The following is a 25,960-nucleotide window of genomic DNA, read 5'->3' as shown; positions in this document are numbered from 1 at the left end:
AGATCCCGAGAGGAGAAAGGAGAAGGGATTGCGGCGTGACCATCCTCCCTGAAGGGTGATTTCTCGCTTTCTGTTCTCTCTGTCTCTCTCTGTCTGTCTGGTGAGTGCATGTGCCCTGTAGCAAAAACCTCTCCAAAAAAAGAAAAAGAGAAAAGAATAAATGGCTGTCCTGCAATGACGTGAGTGGGATGTGTGTGCTCAGGCAGTTGTTTTGCTAAGAATGTGAATCCAAGTGCAGCTCAACATTAGCTTCAGTATAAAAACTGTACAGGTTTTTGTATAGCTGATAAGATTCTTTGTAGAGAAAATACTTTTTTAAGAATGCAGGTTGTAGCTTTTCGAGGGGCTACTACATACAGTTAGATGTTATAGCTTCTGATGTTGAATGTTCCTTCATATTTAATGGTTTAATTTCTTGTGTATGGTAGCACAACACACTCATAGGAATTGGTATCAATAGTAAAGTTTGGGTTTTATAGGATGTTGCATTTTGTGGGGTTTTTTCAATTTTGTAATAAAATTATGTATATTAAAAAAAGAATGTAATTCTTAATCAATCATTAAGTGAATCATTCTTAAACGATCATTAAAAATGTCCCCTCTACCTCTGCCCTGCAGGCAGGCCAGGTGGACCTCGGCCATGGCCACAGAAAGCCGACAGCATGTGAGAACTGTCTCTGCAGCTGCCAGGCTGGGCACTGGAGAACCTGCTACAAAAATGACTTATTATTTTTTGGGAACCAGCAGTTAGCGTAATGGCTATGTCGCTGGACTCCCACATAGTCGACCACGATTTGCTTCCCGGACCCGGTGGCTTAAAACTCACGCCGGGTGTGTGTGCGTGCGTGCCCACGGATCCCGAGAGGAGAATGGAGGAGAAGGGATTGCGGCGTGACCATCCCCCCTGGGGGGTGATTTCTCGCTTTCTGTCTCTATGTCTCTCTCTGTCTGTCTGGCGAGCGCACGCCCCCTATAGTGAAAATCTCTCAAAAAAAAAAAAATGACTTGTTATTTTTACAAACCTGAAGTCCCAAGCTTGTTCCCTCTGGAATTCTTGGGTTTTACAAAGCAATCATTGGCTGCCTGCTATCTTAGAAATGTTAATAATATGGACCAGCCATGGTCTGGTGGTTAAGGTGGCTAGATTCCACATGGCCAGCCACATGGTTCAAGTCCCAGATCTAGCAGCTTGAAAAACACTCCAGGCACATGTGCATGCATTCATGCCCAAAATCCCAGAAGGAGAATGGAGGACAAGGGGTTGCAGCATGACCACGCCTCGCAGGGGTGCTTGCTTACTTTCCTTCTCTCTCTCTCTCCCTCTCTCTCTCTTTCTGTCTCTCCCTGCTGAATGCATGCACCCTCTGGCAAGTTAAATAAAATTTTTTTAAAAAAGAAAAAGAAAAACATGTTGATAAAGCATTACAGCTGACTTGACCTCCTGACCTGTGCTAAGGGGTCTCTAATAACTGTCATGTCCCTCTTCCTTGGAGAAAAAGAAGGGAGAGCAAACGGGTCGGATGTTAAAGGCACTCATGAGCCTTCATCATGAGTCAGAGTTTAGGGGGAGTTCCGGGAGCCTCCTCCTCTCTCCCACATCTCTCTCAGAGTCATGGTCATCGCTGAGGGTCCAGCAGCCAGTGCAGCCCAGCCCGCGGCAGATCGGGAAACGGCGCCATATCTCCCCACCTGCTGTGCTCTCCTGCCTCTGTCCCCCTGGAGGACAGCGAGGAGAGCCAGAGAGGACAGGCAGCAGAGACAGGAATTGCGGCCCTGGGTTATCACAGGACAGCGGCCACTCCAGTGGCTCTGCTCTGGGTGCAGCTTTTAGCAGCGTCTTCCCACCATCAGTTCATGAGAAAAATGCCCAAGTCATCCAAGAATGTCATTTTAAAGGGACACAGACTTTTAGCCTTCCCCGCCCTCCCACTGGGACCTTGCACATCACAACGCTTTCATCAGAATGACGGCGTTTGTGTCGAGAGGATGCCATGGGAGTCAACGATGGTATGAGTTCCCGGGTGTCTGCTCAGGTCAGGCTCCCCAGAAGCCACCCTGAGACAAAGATTGGCAAGCATGATTCCTGAAAAGGGGCTCCACAGGGAAGGCCGGAGCCAGAGACACCGGACAGCTGGGTCAGGCCACGTGATGCAGACCCGCAGGCTGACCCGGGGGCCAGGCGGGGCGGCCCAGCTCTGCTGTCGGCTTGCAGGCACAGGCTGGCCCTGGGGTTCCCACAGTCAGGCATGGCACGGCTCAGCCCTGTGCTGGCCCCGCAGTGCAGCACCCCACAGAGTGCCGGTACCCCCACGGGCCGCGTCTGGAGTATGGCCGCAGAGCAGGTGGTGTCTGAGGCACCGAAGCCAGCAGTGGGGAGCCCAGAATGGCTAAGGGTACCTATGGGCACCTAGGCATGGCCACACTGCTCGGACCAGAGCTTGCCTGCTCACTGCAGACCCAGGCTCCCCAGGAGGGTTTCACAGGATCAATGACCAGTGAGGGCCAGATGGTGGCACCGCTGTAAAGCAGCTGGACCCACAGGAGAGGTGAGGAGTTCGTATCCCGGCCCTCACTGAGCTGACAGGGCACATGTGCATGTGTCCACAGTCCACGTCAGCTGAGACTGGGACCAAGTCACGTCTCAGAGACCCTGCTGGGGGGATGCTGGTCTCTCTCCTCTGTCTTTCATGAGAAAAAGTAATGAATAAACTTTTATAACAGAAATGGTGACCTGGACTGCTCTCTACTCTGCTTCCCAAAGGTCAGTTGGACACAGAGGAGAAGTCAACCCCTCCCCCAGCCACAGATCCAGCCCAGAAGTCCCCATCAGGGAACCTAAGGAGGGACAGAGCTCTGGGCCTAGGCCCCCAGATAGACTATCTCGGCTGACTCAGCCCAGGGCCTGCCTCACTCCCAGTCAAGTCTGTCCTGAGGAAGCCGCTGCTGAGGAGGGAGGGCAGAGCTCCCACACCAGACCTGCATTAAATGTAATTATTTACGTTCTCGCAGTTGCTCATGGTAGGAAATGGAGACCACCTGCCACCCTGCGAGGACCAGGCAGCAGGTGGAGATGCCCACGTCCACTCCTGCCCCCAGGCCACGGGAGGGGCCACGGTGACCCTGGTTCTCATCAGAGCGCCCTTGTTCTGAGAGAAGCCCGTGACTGGTCTGCCGCCCTGAATCCCTGACGCAGTGGGCCACAGCTGCTGCCTCTGGGAGGGTGTTTGCTATCCTGGATTTTGGCAGAGACAGACCACTCTACAAGACCCAGACCCTTCATTCCCCTCACAGACCCTCCAGCCACCCTTTGCATCCCAAGTGTCCTCAGCTGGGCCTGATTCCAATTACCCAGCAGGCCTTGCAAATTTCTCTAGGTTCTCTATTTCACTCCCTTTGATGGGCACCACTCGGTGCCTACACAACCCTAGTCTGTCTCTCGACTTACAACCAAAGAATAGCCACACTCTGTCTATAGAAAAGAAACTTTGAGGCCAGCGGTGCTATGCAGGTTAAGGCAACTGGATCCCACGTGGTCAACTGTGTGGTTCAAGTCCCGGACCCAGCAGCTTGAAATATACTACCACGTGTGTGGCATGTGTGCTCCAAATCCCCAGAGGAGTATAGAAGAGAAGGGACTGTGGTATGGACACGCCCTCTGGGGGCTGGTTTCTCACTTTCCCTCCCTCTCTCTCCCTTTTTTCTCTCCACAGCGAGTATATGAGCTATGAAGGAATTTGGCCCATGGTGCTACGTGTAATGTGCTAACAATGGGGTCAGTCAGCTGTGCTGCAGTAACAAGCAGCCCCACGTCTCAGGGGCTCCGCCAGGGGAGTTGACTCCCTGCCTACCCCAGACTGTTCTTCAGGGCAACTGTCCCGGACGAGTGACCCCACAAGACGTGAAGTATTTTGGTGGCTTAGACATCTCCATGGCTACTGTGGCTGGGGAAAGAGGCAGGGCCACCAAACGGAGGTCGCCCTGCCCCAGCATGACACATACCTCGCCCCAGAGTGCTACATACAGTTTCCCCTCGCCCAGGAAGAGAAGAACCAAATAGCAGTGCATACTAGGAAACTCGCTCATGCCTGGGACACTTTTCCCAAAGAAAGCCTTCCATGGAACCCCAAGCTAGGTGCTTCTCTGTTTTAGCTTTTAGTTGTTGCCATAAAACACATGCACTCATTGGAGAGAGAGAGAGAGAGAACGAGAGAGAGAGAGAAACCACTCCTGGGAGAATGGCCACACCACAGTCTCCTCTCCTCCAAGATTTTGGGCATGCACGCACACAAGACTGGCACGTTTTTAAAGTTGCCGGGTCCAGGACTTGAACTGTTCAGTTGGCCATGTGGGATCCCGTTACCTTAATCATCATGCCCCCGGCTGACTGGGTATGTCACTGTTTTCAGAGAGACAAGGACAAAGCCCCTCTGAGCCTCCCTCTCCATTCTATCCTTGAGGTTCGTCCTCAGCCCTTTGTCTGCCCTTCCCTCTGCCCCTCCTGTCACTGCCTGTTACTGCCTGTGAGGAAGCCCAAAACCACCGCATTGTGTGCGTTTGGAAAAGGCCCACACAGCTTAGGGGCTGCTGGCCCAGCGCACTGCTCCCTGCTGGCAGGGGGCAGGTCTGGGCCGGTTCCAGATGACTCATGCTCTGGCCTGACCTGCAGCATCTTGTAAAGGACAGCAGAGTTGATGACGTCGCCCTCGGGGACCTCACAGCACACCAGACGATGCTAGTGCACAGCTCTAGCTAAATCTCCGTGCAGCTGAGGAAAGGGGACATTGCCATGCCGCCCCGTCTTGGAAAGCCTTTGGAGACCTCATTTGTACCCAAGAAAGTTTAGGAATTCTTCTGATATTAGAAAATGTCAGAGGGAAGGGCTTGATAACAAAGATCAGGATGTTAAATAGGAGAAAGGAATTAATCTCCATTCATTAAGGAGATGTCGAAGGGACCTTTAAACCGAATCAAAGTCCTATCATTGAAGAAAAAGCATGTGTTCTGAAGGTCCCGCCACAACGCCAGTCCATGTCCCCTTGTGGATTCCAGCAGGAGATACCATCCTACTCCCTTCACTGGTCTCTGGCCCCGACCGTGGTGTGTCCGGAGCAAGCCCACCACCTGTGCAGATGGAACACGGGGAACGAACGCCCTTCTACCCCCAGGGTGGGACAGCCTCTACTCTCGGGGGTCCGGGTCCGTTAGCTGTGTCCTCTCGCCACCTCTTTAACCCAGAGTTGGCTCTGGAACCCTCTGCCTGCCATAACCTCCTCCCTCTGCTGTTCCGCAGAGAAGCAGATGGACAGGAACTTCCTCCACCCTCTTCCTGCTGCACAAAGGTCCCCCTGCCCCTCCAGTCACTGCCTGTGCCCCGCCTCGCACACGCCCGCCCCTTCCCACACAGCTCTGGGATGTCAGAGCCACAGCCCCACACCCACCACCTTTCCTCACCAGGGTCCTGCCTCTGGGGGAAGACCTGCCATTTCCTGCACCGGCCCCCACTCCCCGCAGTCTCACCTGCCCCATCCATGTCCCACCATCCCCGTGCTGTCCCTGACCCTCACTGGGCCACACCACTCCCATGTGGTCTGCCGGTCCCAGCCTCAACGCCTTTCACGAGAGCTAGCAGAGCTGTCTCACCAGAGCACGGGAAGCCTCTCCCTTTGAAGAGCTGTAGCTGGGTCCTGCTGAGTTTCAAGCTTCCCAGGGGCACTCAGACTTCCTGCCTTCACAGAGGCTGCCCACTGTGTCCCTGTCCTCAGAGTGCCTCCCCATGCTGCACACGAGCACCAGCACTGCTCTGACCCCCACCGAGAGTGCCTCTCCCTCCTGTGGGTCCCACAGCACCCGGCCTGCCCCCTATGGGCACCACACCTCACGCCGTACTGCAGGAACTCCCTCACCCCTTTCCCCAGCAGCTGGGCACCATGGCCTCGGGATCTGCTTGTAGAGAAGGTGGGGTGCTACATACACACGCACACTTTCATACATGTCCATGCACACACACACACATGCACATGCTTGCATACATTTTGGTTTTTTTGGAGAGGTTTTTGCTATAGGGCGCGTGCGCTCACCAGAAAGACAGACAGAGAGACAGAAAGTGAGAAATCACCCCCCACTCCGCAATCTCTATTCTCCTTTCAGGACCTTGGGCACGCATGCACACACGTCCGGCGTGAGTTTAAGCTGCTGGGTCCGGGACTCGAACTGTAGTCAACTACATGGGAGTCCAGTGACATAGCCATTATGCTAACTGCTGGACCCATGTTCTCATACTTATACAGACACACAGACACACACACCACAACACATCCTCCTGGCAACCCCTCGCACGGAGAAGACCCAGGCAAGGCACTTGCCACAAGAAAAGGAGCAGCACGCTAACCAGGAGTTGGCCGGCAGAGCAGGGCCTGGCGGCGTGCTCAGGACTGCTGTCCGGCCAGGACACACTAGCTGCATGCTCTCTGCCGTGAGAGCTGCACATGCCAAATTCACACGGGGCTCTGAAGACGGGATGAAGAAGGAGTGAAAAAGTCTTATTTTTATGGACTGCATGGTGAATGATAGTATTTTTAATGTGCCAGTTAAATAAAATATAGCGTTAAAATTAACTGCTGTTTTTGAGGGGCTTTATGTTTCACATGCAGCTGCTAAAAACGTGAAATTGCACACACAGCCCTGGGGGACAACACCGCTCTGAGCGCAGGGCCCCAGTCCACATGGGCCTCGCTCTGGAGCCTGGGGCGCCCTCGCACCTGCACCTGCCTCCGCTTAGCTGTTACCATTTTAGAAAGTATGGTGTCCTCTCACCCCGAAGGTATTTCATTTAATTATTTGCATTTTCGGTCTCAGAGACAACTGGCATTCAGTGGCACCTACCACGTGCAAGGCCCCGAGGCAGTGATAGGGGTGAATGTTGTTCTTCAATGTCATCTCGTTCCCGTTTTCTGAAGTTGAATAGTTTCTAGCTAATCTCGATTATTTTTTCTATAAAGAAGCATAACCCTGGAATTCTTACACTGCTCCTCACTTAGTGACTTACCTGGTTAACAGCTGCTCGGATTCAAGCCCCGTTCTCCAGTGCGGGAATTCCTCCTCTCAGCCTTTTTCTGTTCCTGCAGTTGCTTGGTGTCCCTGACACGAAGCTCTCACTGTCACCAGCGCTGCATATTCTTTTTATGGATCTCGCTCACTCGTGCACCCACACTAGTGTTTGGGGTACAGGTTTATAGTACCGTATTGCACTGGGTCTTGTCACTTTTCTGTGTTTCTCTGATACATGCTTTTTTGTTTTTTACATTTTTCCACAAACATTTATATATCAAAACATTTTTGCTCCTACTCCATAGTTCTTGACAGTTCATAAACAACTTTTAAAATTTCAAAATACTGAATTTTAAAGATAATTCTGGAACCAGCAGTTAGCCTAATGGCTATGTCACTGGACTCCTATGTAGTCGACTGTGGTTCAAGTCCCGGATCCGGTGGCTTAAACTCATGCCGGGCGCGTGTGCGTGCGTGCCCAAGATCCTGAGAGGAGAATGGAGAAGGGATTGTAGCATGGCCATCCCCCCTGGGGGGGTGACTTCTCACTTTCTGTCTCCCTGTCTCTGTCTTCCTGGCGAGCACACGCCTCCTATAGCAAAAATCTCTCCAAAAAAAAAATAATAATAATAATAAAGATAATGTTCAAAATATTTCTTACAATTTTGTATAATTTTGTTTGTGACTCTACAACAACAGAGGCAGCATGGTTTTAAAAGTTTTTGAGAAAATATTCATGTGGGTAGAATGACATCATCCCGGCATGGTGTCCCCTGACGGCGATGGAGAAGCACACACCGCGTGACGCCAGGGCACACACGGGACGGTGCCTGTGAGCACCTCGCGTGCCAGGGCACACGGGGCAGTGCCCGTGAGCAGCTTGCTCACCAACCAGCTCCCTTAACAGCCTGGTGGCAGGAACGGAGCTCGCCGAAGTAAGGAGCGGCCGTACTGGCTCATGAGGGTGTAGGATGGGTTTGCCTGAATGGAGGCGGGTGTCCAGGGGCTTCTAGGCTTCTTCTCAGAAAATAGCCCTTGGAAAGAATGCCAGCTTCTCCTGAGAAGGCTCTTCATCGTGAGGGGGCTTCTCTGCCTCCATGGGCGGCGGGCTACCAACTTGCTGTTGTTCTCCTGCCCATACCGACCCAGGGAACTCGCCAAGGGTGGACCGGACCAGCACAGGGGCCTTTGCGGTCTCTCGCCCAGTATGCGGGGGCGCAGTCTGGGCTGGGAAGGGAGGCCAGCGATGCATGACCTCAAGTGAACAAGAGGTCACCCAGTTCCAGCAAGTCCTTGGCAAGAGACAGCGCAGCTCAAGTATTGTTTAGCTAAGGAAACCATCTGTCCCCGCTCTGGGGAACGCGCGCTGAGGAGAATGGAGGAGAAGGGATTGCGGCGTGGCCATCCCCCCTGGGGGGGGTGATTTCTCGCTTTCTGTCTCCCTGTCTCTCTCTGTCTTCCTGGTGAGCACACGTACCCTATAGCAAAAATCTCTCCAAAAAATAATAATAATAAAAATAAAGATAATGTTCAAAATATTTCTTACAGTTTTGTATAATTTTGTTTGTGACTCTACAACAACAGAGGCAGCATGGTTTTAAAAGTTTTTGAGAAAATATTCATGTGGGTAGAATGACATCATCCCGGCATGGTGTCCCCTGACGGCGATGGAGAAGCACACACCGCGTGACGCCAGGGCACACACGGGACGGTGCCTGTGAGCACCTCGCGTGCCAGGGCACACGGGGCAGTGCCCGTGAGCAGCTTGCTCACCAACCAGCTCCCTTAACAGCCTGGTGGCAGGAACGGAGCTCGCCGAAGTAAGGAGCGGCCGTACTGGCTCATGAGGGTGTAGGATGGGTTTGCCTGAATGGAGGCGGGTGTCCAGGGGCTTCTAGGCTTCTTCTCAGAAAATAGCCCTTGGAAAGAATGCCAGCTTCTCCTGAGAAGGCTCTTCATCGTGAGGGGGCTTCTCTGCCTCCATGGGCGGCGGGCTACCAACTTGCTGTTGTTCTCCTGCCCATACCGACCCAGGGAACTCGCCAAGGGTGGACCGGACCAGCACAGGGGCCTTTGCGGTCTCTCGCCCAGTATGCGGGGGCGCAGTCTGGGCTGGGAAGGGAGGCCAGCGATGCATGACCTCAAGTGAACAAGAGGTCACCCAGTTCCAGCAAGTCCTTGGCAAGAGACAGCGCAGCTCAAGTATTGTTTAGCTAAGGAAACCATCTGTCCCCGCTCTGGGGAACGCGCGCTGAGCGAAAGTAGCTGCAGCCCGTCCAAGTCGCCTGGGCCTCTGGAAACACTCCCGTGCTCACCCCACACTTGCCCTCCTGTCTCCTAACCGGTGGGGAAATGCGTGTCATGACCCTGTACTGTGTCTTCAGCACACGGCTCCTCCATGAAACTGGCTCCCAACCTACCGGCCATTAACTGGGACTTACCAAGAAAGCTAGTGTGAAACTGCTTCGGCCGGCGTCCAGGGAGTATGGAATGGGGGGCAGATGGTGTCCTGGGACCCCACGCCCACACGTCCTTCCTGGACCCTTAGTGCTAAGCCTGAGGCCAGCACTTCAAACTCCTGCCCCACCTGGCCCCCAGGAGAAGTCACTTCATGAGGGACAGCACAGGGCACCTCCTGCCAGAGGCAGCAGGCACCCCTCATTCCTCCTTTAATGTCCCATCGAGCCCCCAGGACTAGAGCACTCCTGGGGCCTCCCTGACTGGCCATGCTGCACAATGGACCTTTTCCGAGCCAACAGCTGGAAAGTCATGGAAACAACCCTCGTCCTGTGAAAATGCCACTTCTTTCCCTGGGATACAGTCAAGAAGGCCACGGTCCCATGGCCGGCTCAGAAGACTCAAGGGCTCCCCAACCCACCAACCTGTTCTCCATACATCCCCCCACCTCCGTGGGGCAGCTGCATCATGGCTGAAGGTGGAAACATCTTTTTATTCCCTTGTATATGATATTCATCTTTTTATCAAGTGTATTGTTATGGACACAGTAGTTGTATGTGTTTGTGGGGTACGATGCCATTTTTCCATATAAAAATACAATGTGTGGAGACCAGCAGTTAGCATAATGGCTATGTCACTGGACTCCCATGTAGTCGACCATGGTTTGCGTCCCGGACCCAGTGGCTTAAACTCACGCCGGGCGCGTGTGCGTGCGTGCCCAAGATCCCGCGCGGAGAATGGAGAAGGGATTGCCGCAGGGCCATCCCCCCTGGGAGGGTGATTTCTTGCTTTCTGTCTCTCTGTCTCTCTCTGGCTGGCGAGTGCATGTGCCTTATAGCAAAAATCTCTCAAAAAAAAAATGTGTGGTGATTAAGTCAGGGTGGTTATTATATCCGTTATCTCAAGTAGAAGCAGTGGTCACCCTTCGTACTGAGAACACTCCGAATCCCGTTTTTGGCTGACTCCAAGATACACAGCAAGTTACTGGTAGCTATTCGCTCCTTCTTAGTCTTGATAGCGCTAGGACGCTGCTCCTACTGCCACAACCCTGTCTCTGTGGACAACACCCCTCTACGTCCATCCCCCCTCTAGTGCTCCTTCTTCACCCCCTGCTCCTGCGAGGTCATGATTGTTGATTTCCATGTGAGAGGGAGGACAGGTGGTCCTTCTCTATCCATGCCTGGCTTATCTCAATGCTTCGTCCTCCAGGCTCACCCATGTACCTGCAAATGACAAGATCTCGCTCTTCTTCATAGCTGAGTAGGATTCCACTTTCTCGGAATCATTCTCTGGTGTCCCACATTCAGGGACTTTAAGCACCTCCCGCCGTCTTTAACCCCCCCCCGCCACATCCTCTGCCCCGCTGGCCCCAACCCACCCTCGTCTGCCAGGGTCCTAAGAAGGTGCCTCCAGCCAGGAGCTGATCACCCTGCCACTCTCTCCTTGAATCCGCCTTACTTGTCTGTCCAGGGAAAGGCCACAGTCCCTCCCAGGTGGCCCGGCTTATCTCCATACCCCTCCTCTCCACCACGACGGCCTCGTTCTTGATTCTCAGCTTATGTAAGCACGGTCCCAGCTCAGGGTCTGCCCAGACTTTCCCTCTGCCTGGAACATTCTCTCGAGTCCCCAGCCCACTCAGCCTGAAACGCCGGGCATGTGTGCAGGTGCCCCAGGCCTGACAGGCTGAGGCTGGAGACAGAGGGTCATGTATGATCGAGCCTGAAGAGGGCGCGCCTCTCTCTCTCTCTCCTCTCTCTCTCTCGTGTACATGCCCGTACTCTGTCATAAATAAAGAAAAAAATGCCTCTCTCTCTCTCTCCTCTCTCTCTCTCGTGTACGTGTACGTACTCTGTCATAAATAAAGAAAAAAATGAAAAATAATTATCATCAGGATCAGAACTAAATGAGAGAGGTACCTACGGCATAGCGTGTTAGGAGGCACCAGCTCCCCGGGTGGGGTGAGCGCGGGGTTGGCAACCATGTGACCCACAGAGGAGCTGCCTCCCTGACGCTGTGCCTTGGCATCCCTCCCACTCAGCCCTAGGCCTACCCTGTGACTGGCAGGACCGACGCTCCCCCGTCAGAGGTGCCAAGGATGTCGGGCAAGGCCCAGGTCTGACCCCACGCTCCAACCCTTCCTCCCAGGCCAGCATCACATAAAGCCCAGCGTTATTCCCGGGGGGTGCCGCAGGCTTTCACCCCACTCTTTAGGGTACCATGTTATGTGTCACATGACTCAAAACACAAAGTGGCTCATCCAAACACAGTGGCGAGGATGCGACCATGTTATGTGTCACATGACTCAAAACACAACGTGGCTCGTCCAGACACAGGGCGAGGATGCGGCCCTGTGAGGCAGACACGAGGACGCGGAACCAAGAGCAGACGTCACTGCCTTCCCGGGTGTCTCGGAGGGTTGAGGCAATGCCTCAACTGCAGACGATGCCTCCCTGCAAACTGCACTGAAGCCACAGCCACCGGAGAGCACCAGCGTGGCCTCAGCACGCGCCTCCGTGACATGAGAGGGGCTGACGCCAGCTCTGCCTGCTCCTGCCCATCGTCAGGGCCACTGTGGGGCTGGGGCCGCTGGAGCAAGGAGCCAGACCATGTCCTCACTGTGACATCGCCATCGTCACGAATGACAAGGAGCCTTGGCCACACGTGTGCACCCCAGCTAAGGTGGGATTGGTCTTGAAGGCCCTTTCCGAGATACACGCTTCCAGGCAGATCTCCCCTGAGGACACTGAAGTAGGACACTTCATCCAGGGAAAACAGCACATCCCTCAGCCGGCACTGGACATGGAAGGGCCGAGGGACCCGAGGGTGGTACAGTGGTGACACACCAGGCTCTTCAGGGCAGCCCCACAGTAGGGGCTCTGGGTTTATCTCAGAGAGCCCCCTGAGTCTGCCAGGCACGCAAGTGCCCATGATCGGAGGCTGGCGAAGCCAGGAGTGGACCCCAGCATCAAGGTCCTGTAGAGGGCGCTCTTCTCTCTCCCCCTCTGTCTCTCTCATCCTTTTTGTTCATGGAAGAAATAAATAAACTTTTTGAAAAAGAGGGCTGGGGTAGGAATGAGCTGTGGGAGGCCAGGTCAGGGGAGATAAGCAGGCCCACCCACCCAGACTGCGAGCCGAGCCCACCAGACCACGCAGGTGCTAGGTCAGCCGAGGGCAGCTCAAGACCACCACGGCTGACTTGGTCTGCGGCGTTGTTTAGTTTTCGCTCTTGCTTGACTTTGGCTGAGAGTTACCGAGTGCTTACTAATCTAATGACAGGGAAACTCAGAAGAAAACATTTCAAAGAATGAGGGGATGCCAGACAACAGACAGAGGTGACAGGAGACCAGGCAGACCGCCCGGCCTGTGTTTAATGCATGCCTTCTGCTTCAGATGACTACTGCTGGCTTTAAGATATTGGATTCAGGGTCCAGGGAGCTGGCGCCCTGGATGTGCTCAGCGACCGTGCTCACGGGCCAAGCAGACCCCGCTGCTCACTGGCTGTCCCACGTGCACTGTTGGGGTGCTGGGTGGAAAAGACGAGGATTCAAGGAGTCAGTGCATGTGCTTTTGGCACCACCCAGAGGCTCTCGCAAAGGTCACAGTGCTTGCAGAGAAGGGACACAAAACGCTGAAATGCCAGCTGCACTTGGCAGTGGAGAGAAAGACTGTGGCTTGGAGAGGTTGCACAACTCCAGGCTGAATCAGAGAAATGCTGGCAAGTGGGGGGCCACACCCAGCAGCCAGGTCCCTGGGGCTGTGTCAGGCCACCGGGAGAGCAACGTGCTGGGCTGAGGAGGCTGGGAAGCCAGCCCACTGGCCTCAAACATGACCCCTGGGGCCTGCCGCTGGTCAGGGTTCATCTACAGCCACTGAGGCTGCCCATGCGGGCGAGCACAGCACACCACTGAAACAAGGTAGGCTGACTGTGGCTGAGGACACAGTCCCAAGTTCACACACACACACACACACACACGTGCACAGGCCCACACGTGCCACAATAAAAAGCGTCACATATGAGAAGAAAACACCGGGGGAAAATTTTTCTTGGAACACTAAAGACAGGAAACATTTTTAAAACACCAGATTAGACTTCATTATCATTAAAAACATCTACTCTTAGAAAGACACTGTTAAGAAAATAAAAAAGATAAAGCACGGCGTGGGAGAAAATATTTGTAGAACATACATCTGATAGAGGGCAGACAGCTAGGCTATAGAAAGAATTTTCACACTCGAAAATGCATGGAACCTCTGACAATTTAAGAAAAGGATGAACAAGCGAATATAAAAGTGGGCAAAAGATCTGAACGAGCATTCATAAAAAAGGAACACAGTCAGCAAATAAGCAGGTTAAAAGATGCTCAGTCCCACGCGTTAGAGAAATGCAAGTCTAAACCACGGTGAGCTGCCCTACAGGCCTATGAGAATAGCTCCAAGGGAAAAGCAAAGGAATGAACAAAAAATCCGACACTGCTCAAGGCTGGTGGCGGTGCAGAGCGACTGGGGCGCCCGGACGTGCTGTGGACATGTGCGTGATACGGCCTCCCTGGCAGACAGCTTGGCAAGTCAGGCAAACCCTCACCAGATGGCACAGCTGCCCCACTCCCGGTGTGTGCCCTGGAGAAGTGAAAACATATCCTGGCCAGAAGCGGCATGTGAAGGTTCGTAGAGGATTTGCACAGATGCTCACAGCTAGACACACACCACACGTCCCTGAGCCAGGGAGTGGGGGAGCACAGCGGTGGGCCCCAGCTCACTTCTCCCTCCGGAGCTGCGCAGCAGTGAAAGGAAGGCACCACCTGTCTGTGAAACGACAAACCTCAGAGCATCACGCACGAGTCGGGAGCTGGAGGAGTGTCACACTGGGCGCCGTTCCTGGGGGGCCTGAAAAGGCCGGCATGGGGCAGGGAGCAGGTCAGGGTGCCAGGAGCTGGGAGCGGAGAGGGGATTGACCGTAAGGGGCATGGGGTACTCTGTGAGGTCATGGAAATGTTACTTACCATGATTTGGGTGATAGTTACACTGTTATGTAAGTTTATCAAAGAGCCATACACTTTAAACGGTCTATTTGATTGGATGTAAGCAATACTTCAATAAACCTTTAAAAGATGCAGTTACAGGGACCAGCAGAGGGGGTAATGGTTACGTTGCTGGACTGCCATGTAGTCAACCGTGGTTTGAGTGCCGGACCTGGCACCTTGAAACATGCGGGGCACATGTGCACGTGCTCCAACTCCTGAGAGGAGACTGGAGGAGAAGGGATTGTGGCTGTGGTGTGGTTGTACCCCCAGGGGATGATTTGTTGCTTTCTGTCTCTCTGTTTCTCGGGCGAGCACATGTGCCCTATAACAAAAACTTCTCTAAAAAACAAAAATGCAGTTCCAGGGCCAGTGGATGGCATTGTGGTGGAGTGGCTGGATTCCACATACCCAACTGTGAGGTTCAGGTCCTGGACCCAGTGGCTTGAAAATCACACTGGGCACGTTTGAATCCCAAGAGGAGAATGGAGAAGAGATTGGAGAGTGGCTATCCCCCTCAGGAGGGGACTTCTCACTTTCCCTCTCTCTCTCTCTTCTCTCTGTGGCAACTTCATGTGCCCTACAGCCAACTAAAAGAAATAAAAATAATAACAATTTTTTAAAAACACAGTCTCTGCAAGTCATGTGGTCAGGATGCCCTGGGAGCTCGGACGAGGGAGCGGATCCCGGTCAGCCAATGGTGGCCCTGCTTGTCAGTGCAGCTCCTGATGGGGATGGGGGAGGGAAGACTCTAACCTCCAGGCATGCTGGGGACAGGAGGACCTCCTGGGAGGAGGACAGAGGTGGCCAGGAGCTCAAACTCCCACAGCCGTGATCCAGAGGGTCTGGGGTTCACTGATGGTTTGGGCATTGTGGCAACAGGCCTACTCATTGCAGCCTCCATTCAGAGCCAGGACCTGACTCTGACCCCAGAACACACCACCAGCATGACCCCAGACACCATGCACAACCCCCAACGATCAACCAGGTGAGATTGTTGAGATCTGCCTGCTTCTGAGCTGCAGAAGGTGCAGTGTTCTGCGGTTTGACCTGATGTTTATTTTCTGTAAAAACATAAGAGGGACTTTGATCCATTTAACTTCAACATTATTTGGCCATCGGCAGCACATTGTTAATGCCCAATGGGCTAAACATCTCAGCAATTGTCACAGGTGCTTGGGCGTTCTTGCAAATGAAAAAACCCAGGGCTGTGCCACCCACAGTGCCGTGAGGAGCCTCGGGCTACGTCAGCACCCTGTACCCGGTCTCCTGGAAGGCCAGCATTCTGGTGCCGCCCACTCAGCTCTTCCCATGGCTCCAGGTGCGGACAGCTGTGGGGCCTCCTGAGGTGATTAGAATGTGCAGACAGCCCTGGGAGAGTGAAAGCCACCCCAGAAGCCGGTGGCCTGTGCTCCCGAGCACTCCCAGAGTTGCTGACTGTCAGCTGTTACGGGCCACACACGGTTTATGGAAGGATTACAGAGCCTGTTCCGTGGAAGTCCCCAGGCCTGAGGCAGGAAGACCTGGGCATGGTGACACACCCAGTTACATGGGAGGTGGCCCTGTGTGGCATTAAAGGCCTCACATGTCTGGGCTAGAACTGAGACACACCAATCAGCAGCTCTGAAAAGGACTGAGAGTGGGAAGCAGATGACATAATAGTTACATCACTGGACTCCCACACAGTCAACTGGGTCTGGACCTGGAGGCTTGAAACTCAGGCCAGATGTGTATGTCCATGCATGCCCAAAGTCCCAAGAGGAGAATAAAGGAGAAGGGATTGCAGTGTGGCTATCCCCCTGGGAAGTGATTTCTCGCTTTTTATATCTCTGTCTCACTATGTGTGATGAGTTAATATGACCTATACAAAAAAACTCTTTAAAAAAAAAAAAAAAAAAGAAAAAAGAAAGAAGGGGACCAGCAGTTAGTGTAATGGCTGTGTCGCTGGACTCCCATGAAGTCGTGTCCCAGACCTGGCGGATTAAACTCATTCCAGGCGCATGTGCATGCATGCCCAAGATCCTGAGAGGAGAATGGAGGAAAAGGGATTGCGGCGTGACCATCCCCCCCTGGAGGGTGATTTCTCTCTTTCTGTCTCTCTGTCTCTCTCTTTATGGCGAGCACACGCACCCTATAGCAGAAACCTCTCAAAAAACAAATAAACAAACAAACAAAACAAAGAAAGCAAAGAAAAGAAAAAGAAAAGGACTTAGGGGAGGAGGTTGCAGGCGCTCTAGCCCACAGACCTACCTACGGAGGAGAATGGCCTAGGACAGGGTTCATTTCCTGAACTTTGTGTTTTTGTTTTGGCTTTATTGTTTTGGTCATCTAACAGACAGGAAGACAGACAGACAGATTCCCAGGCTAGGTGGCCCCACCAGGATTCCTAGACAGCAGCCCTATGACCTGCATGGTCAAGGAGCCCTGGAGATGGCCATTACCACAGCACTCCAAGGACACCCTCTGTCCCGGACATCACGGCCCTTCCTCCTGCCCACTCTGCTCTGTCTCTGGGGCAGACACGCTGGCCCCACGCGTAGGGGAGTCAGGCCCAAATCCCAGCTCCTCTGCAGCCCAGCTGCACGACCTCCATCTGGGACACTCAACCTCGGTGAGCCTAGGTTTCTCCACCAGGGAAGCAGAAGTAGCAGCGCTGTCCCATAGCCCAGTCTATCCTGGCCCCGCCTGCTGGCCACGCTGCCCTGGGTCAGCAGGGAATACAGTGATGCAGCCAGGCCCAGGGGAGGGAGCAACATCCAGCCTGAGGGCAGGCCCAGGATAATCTGACTGCGGAGCTTGCCAGACCATGGGGCAGCCCAGGGGTGGAGGCAGGAAGCAACCCTGGCCACCAGCAACACAGTGACCCTGCTGTTGTGAAAAGGGCCAGCATGCAGTAAAACAATGACTGCTTATAAGGACGTCACTCTCCGTGTGGAAGTGGCCGAGCATCGTCCCTGAACACACGGGTGCAGCGCCCTGGACCTGCACGTCCATACACCAGAATCGGCACCCAACCTGGGGCTCAGTTGTTCTCTGGGAACCAACAGCACCCTAAATGCACTATTATTAACTTGTTTTTTTTTTTTCCCTGTTTCTTTCTTTCTTTCTTCCATGAGAGAGAGAGAGACAGGCAGAGAGAGAAGCGCTCCCACCACGGGGTCCTGATTGAAGGGGAAATGCACACAGAGCACCCTGTGAGGACAAAGCTAGAGGTCGGGGCAATGCAGCGAGGTCCAGGGGACACCGACGATGGCAGACAGGCCCGGAAGCTGAGAGGGCGTGGAGCAGACCCACCTTGGTGCTCAGGAGGGCGGGCTCTGCTGGCACCTGCCCCTTGGGCGTCCGGCCGTCAGAAGCATGACAGGGTGGACACAGACGTTAGAGTTACCAGGAATGGGCCTTTTTTCAGCACCCCGGCAGGCTAACAGGCTCCCTCATATGGCTGCCAGTGATGCTGGGAGCTCGGCAGGCTGGTGACACAAGGGCTCTGTGGCCTTTCTGTGTGACACACATTTCTCTCCTTTTGGTGGCTGGGAAGTGTGCATGACCATCCCGAGAGGACACCTGCTGAGACTGAGCATGCTGGAAACCGTGAGACTTCTTGGGGCCACCTCAGAGGTCCTGTGACATGTCTTTTGCTGGTTGAGCAAGTCCCTAGTGCCAGCCGGGACACAGGACAGGGAATCTAGACATGACCTCTCGGTGGACAGTGCAGTCGAGGGTTGTCAGCCATCTCTAACCAGACTTGAGCTCTGCCAGAGAACGTTCTTCCCACTTGAGCACTGGTGCTGTGTGGCATGTTATTATCTTTGCCGTGTGGTGTGTTACTGTCCGTGCCATGCAGTGTGTTATTATCTGTGCCGTGCAGTGTGTTATTGTCTGTGCCAGCGGCGTGTGTCATTGTCTGTGCCGTGTAGCGTGTTATTATCCGTGCCGGGCAGTGAGGTACTGTCCATGCCCCGTGTGGTGTGTTATTGTCTGTGCTGTGTGGGGTGACATTGTCTGTGCCATGTGGTGTGTTGTTGTCCATACTGTGCGGCGTGTTATTGTCCATGCTGTGCGGTGTGTTATTGTCCGTGCCGTGCGGTGTGTTACTGTCCATGCCCCATGCAGCGGGTCATTGTCCGTGCCATGCGGCGTGTTATTGTCCATGCTGTGCGGTGTGTTATTGTCCGTGCCGTGCGGTGTGTTACTGTCCATGCCCCATGCAGCGGGTCATTGTCCGTGCCATGCGGCGTGTTATTGTCCATGCTGTGCGGTGTGTTATTGTCCGTGCCGTGCGGTGTGTTACTGTCCATGCCCCATGCAGCGGGTCATTGTCCGTGCCATGCGGCGTGTTATTGTCCATGCTGTGCGGCGTATTATTGTCTGTGCTGTGCAGTGTGTTACTGTCCATGCCCCGTGCGCTGTGTTATTGTCCATGACCCATGCGGTATGCTATTGTCTGTGCTGTGCGGTGTGTTATTATTTGTGGAAAACGTAGATGGAGAGCAGAGCCAGAGGGCCTGAAGGAACCCACTCTTCCCGTATGGAGCTTTTCTGCATTTGGAACCTAAACAGGCCAGTCCCTGGGGGGACAGAAGAACAGGCACAACTTTTTGAAGGAAAAGGTCCAGCCAATGACATGAAATGAAATAGGAGAAACTTCTCGAACAAAAAAGAGCCACCTGGAGTCCCCATTAAGTAGGAACAGCCAGGCCCTGAGGGAGGTTGCTCGGGGCGCCGGGCCCACAAAAAGATGCCGGCTCCATCCTGAGGCTCCCTCGCACACAGGCCTGTGACCCAGGCTTCCTGAAGTTGGGTGAAGACCTAAATAAGGGCTCTCTATTTCTCTCTCTCTCTCTCTCTCTCTCTCTCTCTCTCTCTGGAAGAGCTAAATAAATAAACTTTTTTAAAAAATAGGAATGGATCACGAATGACCAGAGCCAGCCGCAACTTGCTGAGGAAGCCCATCTGGACAATTGGACCCACAGGCAGTGACAGGACAGCCCACAGCTGACCTATGCATCCAGACACGGAGGGCTCGGACAGCGTGCGTCTAGGCTCCTTACCGCCAGTGCGTCACAGAAAGGCAGGGCCATGGAGGAGTTTGTGCAGATGTCCCCAAGAGACACGGAACAGCCCCACAGCCCCACCTGCAGAGGCACTGGGAGGGCACCCCACCAGCCCTTGCTGTCCCGGAATGAGCACAGCAGGCACCAGGGCCAGGACACGCACCCGGCACGCGCTCCGCTGGGCTGCCTGAGGATCTCTGGGTACCGCTGTTGGACGCTCCCTCCCCACACCCGTCCTTCAGCCCCTCACAGGGGCCAGGCTGGGGCAGGCGGCAAGGCACTTGCTCCCTCAACCCCTTCTGCAGACGGGCATCTCGCCAGCAAGTGACCATGCGTCGGGTTTCATCTGCGATCTGCCTCTAGAGCTGACAGCTTGCCAACGCACCTTGGGCTTCTCCGATGGCAAGAAAATCACAAGGGCGCGTGTTTCTCAATGCGGTTTACCAACTCGGGCCCAGTGGTGCTGCAGCAGTGGGCCCACGTGGGGAGGTCCTGGGACATGAGCCCAGGGGCAGGGGCATGCCGTGATCCATAGCTGAGACTGGGGGGGATGATGGCATGAAGTCCGTCATTGGGGGGAGGGGAGCTCTCTCCGTCTCTCTCTCTCTCTCTCTCTCAAGAAATAAGTGAATGCACTTTAAAACCCATCCTGTATCACCACGGTGCTGCAGAAGGCAGATTGGTACTCACACGTTTAAATAGGAACGCTGAGCGGAGGGACTCCTCCAGGTGTGAAGGGACCGCCAGGGAGGACGAGGCTCCTGGAGGGCAAGGCTTGGCCACCATTAGGCTCTCATGCTGAGACAGGCTGCTCAGGACTGCTGCCCCAGTGAGACCGGAGCCGCGCCCCACGGCCACTGCCAGATGGGGGCTGGGGAGGACAGAAGGGGCGTACCACCTCTGCCTGACAGCCCAGCCCTCCTTGTTCCTCCTACTGACAGCCCCGTGGAGATGCAGGCCACGGGGCACTGAGCAGACCTGTGAGCGGGGACTGGTAAATCAAGAAGAGCACGCACTCTTTCAAGCACGTCCGGCACCCGCAGGCCACTGCCCTGGGCGTCCCTCGGTCACTATTCTCATTCGTGCCCTACCCCAGGCCCCCTGGTGTTCACTCGGAGTCAACACCAGCCTCAGGGGTTCCCCACACCCCTTGGGTTCATTCCACAGCTTCATGATGAAGTGTCAGGGCCTCCACCCAACACACTCCTCGTGGGACACGCAGACGAAGCCAGCGCACCGCTGCGGAGGGCGTGCCGTGGAGCAGGACCCGAGGTCACTCGGCACTCGCTGTCTTGGGCGGGAACACTTGGCCCATCAAAGATGTTTACCAAAGCGCAGACCTCTGGGAGCCTCGGTCCACACTACTGACCAGAAGTCGGGGGCCGCCACGGGCCGCCAGGGCCCGCCTCCTCCATGGAGGGCGGTTAACCCGTTTCCAGATGCCCTCGGTCACCCACCGACCTCTGAGGCCAGGCACACAGTGCTGCCACCACCGGGACGCTCTGAAAACAGTCAGAGCCCAAGGAAACGCACCGTCATTGACAGCAATGCCCGAAATACATGCTAGCCCTGTCTCTGAGGAGCTGATGGTTCAACCACCGTGCTCGCTCAAAGATGGCCACGTGGCGAGGGTGCCTGGACTCGGGTCTACGGTGGCGGTGTCACTGCTGGTGGTCCAGGCGTGGCACTGTAGCTCACTCATGTCAAAGCCCTGAGCTCCTACCAGAGATGGAGTAAAGGACCCTTTACTTGGGACCAGGAGTTGGTGTAATGGCTATGTCACTGGACTCCCATATAGTGGACCGAGGTTCAAGTCCTGAACCTGGTGGCTTAAATTCACGCCAGCGCCCAAGATCCCGAGAGGAGAATAGAGTGGAAAGGATTGCAGCATGGCCATCCCCCCTGGGGGGTGACTTCTTGCTTTCTCTGTTTCTCTCTGTCTTTCTGGCGAGCACGCGCGCCCTGTGGAAAAAAAAAAAAAAAAAAACTCTCAAAAAAAAAAGAAAAAAGGGACCCCTTTACTGGAGGGCTCCAAAATGCAGCATCCTGGTTCACGGGCCTCTTACAGGCACTCGGGCTTAGTGACAGCAGGCTCTTTCTTCTGAAAACTATCGTATGACTTGAAAGAAAGTCTTGAAAAATGACAGCAGGCTGTGTTTTCAGTTTTTTGTGGTTTTTGTTTGTTTGTTTGTTTTATAAATTTCGCCAGAGGCACATGCACTCAGCAGAGAGAAGTAAAGAGAGGGGTGGGGGAATGAGAAAGTGCCCCCCCATGGGGATGGTCATGCCACAACTCCTTCTCCTCGTGTCTCCCTCCTGGAAGGGTTCTGGGCGTGTGTGTGCGTGTGTGTGTGTGTGTGTGTGTGTGTGCCCGGCGTGCTTCTGAAGCCGCCACATCCGGGACTCACACAGGCAGTCGGCCTCGTGAGGTCCAGCCCCTTGACCACCATGCCGTGGGTGGGCCCTAAGCTCTGATTTTTGATGGACATCTCTAACGGTCGCTTCTAGACAGACATCTTCCAAAGAAGTTTAATCCCACTCTCCAAGAGTAATGCTGAGTTTTTGGACTGCCAGGAGGATTGACAGAGCGCCTCTCTCCCCCACTCACCCAGAAGCACATGCACCCACCTCACATGAGCCCCTCAGCGATGAACGTCCATCCCAGAGGCCTCCGGGGCCTGGCCCTTTACACCAGACACCTTTACACAAATGGCCCAGCCTTAACCCCTGCAGGGACGGGGAGCTCGCCGCTCGTGACAAAGCGGATGGCTGGCCCTGCCTCAATGGGCGTGGGATCTGGTGCTCACACACCTGCCCTTTCTCAGAACCACATGGCCCGGCTGACCTGTACATGAGCTCTGAGATCTTGGGAGATAGCGACGAGCAAGACGTCCTCATCTTTGTGTTCTGAGACACTGAAAAGAGCCTCCATAGACAGCCAGACTCACAGCTGCGCCCTGTTTACCTATGGAAGGCCAGAGGCCCTCCAAATTCCCACTGCTTGCCTCGGACATGGTGGCTGAATGGCTTGTCCCCACTGATCAGTCGGACCAAAATTCTTGTTCACCAGACTTTAGCTAAGTGATTCTCCTGAGTCAGCATGCAGCTCCTCCCGGGAGCAGTCACAGACCTGCCCACCATGTCCACAGCCACACCGCCTCCAGCACCACACCCAGTCTCCCCGCAGGGGTCCGTCCAGCCTGGTCCACTCCTCCCAGTAAGAGAAGCACCGGCTTTGCCTAACCTCCGAGAGCTAGCAGATGTCCAGGGGGAACATGCTCCCTGTGGCAAAGGGCCTTCTCCCTGTAATGACCATCTCCAATTCCACCTCTCTGCTGTGGCTAGTTTGGTTCTCACTTGGCACGGAAGCAGTGACGCTGACAGTAAGAAACACTGCCCCCACCCCGCTGTGCTGTGCCCACGTGCCCGCCACACGCAGGCCTGCCGGTCACCTGCGTCATCCGTGTGATCTGAAGCTGCCGAAGAGCCGGAAGAGAGGGCAGGATGGGACGTGCTGAAGCCAGCCAAGGCACCGGGAGCTGAATCAGCAGCCGCACCTCGGTTCTGTCTCTCGTTTTTCTCCCTTCCGTCCTTTCTTTCTCTTCCTTTCTTTTTCTCTTTCTTTCTTCCTTTCTTTTCCTTTGTCTTTCTTCTTTTTCCTTTTCTTTTCTGGTTCTTTTCTCCCTTTCTTTTCCTTCCTTCCTTCCTTTTTTCTTTTCTTTTTAAATTTTTAGAAGGTGCGTGCACTCACCAGAGCAAGGCAGAGGGGGGGAAAGAAAGAACCACCCCCAACAGGATGTAGTCGTGCTGCAGCCCCTTTTCCTCCATCCCTCATCTGGCTGAGACTTTGGGTGTGCATGACACATGTCTGTGAGTTTTCAAGTCCCTGGGGCTAGGGTTCAAACCATGTGGTCGGCTACATGGGACTCGGCTCCCTTCACCTCCAGGCCACGGTACTGGCCCTGGGATGTATCTCGTCAGTCATCATTTCCTGAATCTCACACCTGGTCCCTCCACCCCAACCTCTCACAAGTCTTTCGCCTTCCGCTGAATGTTAAACGCCTACGCACCCTCCTGGGAGATGCTGCCCAAAGGACTCCGGGAGGAGTCTGGAACTCAGACGCAGCTTCTCCCCCTGAAGCAGCCTGAAGGTATGCTTAGGGTTTCTTTCCATTCAAGAACGTCATTCCCAAAACCCGAAGGGAAAGTAAGTCAATTGAGGTGTAGCCCTGCAGCGTGGAGACACTGTGACAGGGACAGAGACATTCCTAGCTGGCCAGGGCCGTCCCATCCCACAGCTCCTCTTAGTGGTGACAAACACTCTTCCCACCAGAGGGGTTCTTCACTCCTACCCCTACAACTAGGGGTTCTGGGTGCCCCCAACCATAGACATGAGGTTCTGCTACATCTCAGGTGAGATGGAAAATAACGGAGCCCACTGCCACGAGTGTCTGTCTATCTGTCTGTCTCCATCTTCTCCTCGCCCCCTTCTCCTCCTTGCACCCACCTGCTTCTTCCTCTCTCGTCTCTGTCAGTCTCTGTCTCTCCCCTTTGCCCTCTCCCTGTACCCCTCAACTCCACTCTCTTTCTCTACCTCTTGCTTCCCTTCCCTGATGCGTGCACAGGAAGCCAGCCGCCATATTGTGAGGGAGCCCTGGCCACACAGAGAGGGCAGGTGGTGGCCCAGCCGTGCACCAACACCCCCTTCAAACTTGAGGATGGACGAGCCTCCAGAGGATGCTGGCCTCTGGCTATCGTGTCTTCCAGCTGAGGTTTGTCGTGAGGTAAAATCAAGCCATCCTGCAGAGCCATGTCCCAGAAACAGTAGCAATACCGATCACTGTGCAGAGCTATGTGGGGGACACCTGGTATGCAGCAGGGGGCAGCTGGCCCAGGTGCATGGGGCTGTCATCCAGAGTGCCCAAGGGCCAAGGCCTGCCTCCTACCCCTCTACCTCCTCCACTGTGCTGGGCTGCCTGTCACCTCCTCCCTCTCTCTTCCTCTTTCACAGCATACCCCATTTCTGGGCCTGGGTCCTGTTCTGTTTCTGCACAAGCACGCATGGTCTGTCTGCCACCACTATGCCACCTGCTGGATGTGGCTCCTGGCTGCTGGATGGGAGTCTTCCGCGAAGTCCCCTACCTGGCAGAATCCCCCAGATACAGATGCTCTGCACTGGGCCACAGGGAAATACCTCGTGAGATCCTGGGGCAAGGGGGACAGTGAAGAGTGATGTGGGAAGCCCGGGAGACAGTAGGTTATGACACACAGCCTGAAGTTGGGGGAGATTTGGGCCCTACGAGGCCACAGGTCGGCTGCTGGATGGGGAGACACCACTTCCCAATCAGATGAACGAGAGCGCCTCGGCCCTGTACACGGACACACTATGGGTCATGACGATGGTGATGAAGCTCTAGAGAGAAGTGGCTAGTCAGGATCTTCTTTACCCCAGAAGTGCACAGGAAGGTGACGTTCAGCCATGCCCATCTCCTCTGCTGCCACCTCCTTTCCTCCCTCGGCCCTGCCCTCCAAAGCCCCCACTGCCCATGCCGAGCTCCACCAGACGCCGGCCCGTTCCTCCTCCACTTCCCGGCCCCAGCATCCCTCCTGGGCCTGCCTGGCTCCGGGGCCTGAATATGGATGGTTCCCACCTGCCAGGCTGGGCAGAGGGCCGATGGGTCTCCCCTTCCCTCCTCCCGCTCACAGCCTCCATCCAACTTCACCGGACCAAGTAAAAGCAGGGCCAGCTCTCGCCCCTCGCAGCCCGCCGGAGACTCTGCCCTCAGTTGCTGGCAGGCCAGGGGCTCCTCCACCAGTGCTAGCCCTTGGGTCCGCAGTGTTCTTCCCGGGGCTACACCAACCCCCGCACAGTTCCCCCGGCCCAGGTCAGTGCATCTCTGTCCCCACTGAGCTGTCCCCCACCACAGAACGCGCTCTGCCTCTCCTGTCTCCAACGGTCCCGCTGCCCCCATCTGAGCCTGGCCAGGTCTCCACTTCTCTCCGGCCCTAAACTTGCATTTCTTACTCCTCAAAATTCCCTCCAGAGACGAGGACTACTCTCACCACCCCCCAAGTCCCAATAACTCTGCTAACCACGACAACCCCCAGAGTAAGCTCAGACCGACCACGCTGCCTCAGGACCACCCCCCAGAGTGCCTCAGACGTCACGCACCCAGCACCCAGGGCCCAGCTTCCCCCGGAAGTGCTGCTTCAAGGCGAAGTCTCCCCTTTCTGCACCCCTACCTGCCACGCCTGCTCATGCAGCCTCCATCATGTACCCCACCACGGCCCCTGCTCCGCCTTCACGCCATCACCACTTCGGCCCTGCCGCTCCTCTCCAGACTACATGGATGCTCTGAGTCACGCCACGCCTTCCGCCCCGCC

The 25,960-nt window shown here is 54.9% G+C and overlaps 1 long non-coding RNA gene across 1 annotated transcript in view; it reads right to left on the bottom strand.

The window, feature by feature from the left end:
* Positions 1-25,899, bottom strand: part of LOC114005142 (uncharacterized) — a 35,577-nt gene extending 9,678 nt beyond the window's left edge. The window contains exon 1 of the long non-coding RNA XR_003547037.1: positions 25,820-25,899. This is a non-coding gene — a long non-coding RNA (uncharacterized LOC114005142). The remainder of the gene's footprint in view (positions 1-25,819) is intronic.
* Between the last annotated feature and the right edge of the window lie 61 nt (positions 25,900-25,960).

This window comes from Tupaia chinensis, unplaced genomic scaffold (genome assembly GCF_000334495.1).
Source record: "Tupaia chinensis unplaced genomic scaffold, TupChi_1.0 Scaffold142716_1, whole genome shotgun sequence".
In the NCBI taxonomy this organism is placed as follows: Eukaryota; Metazoa; Chordata; class Mammalia; order Scandentia; family Tupaiidae; genus Tupaia; species Tupaia belangeri.
The sequence above is the reverse complement of the archived record's forward strand: the minus strand, read 5'-3'. Positions and strand labels throughout refer to the sequence as shown.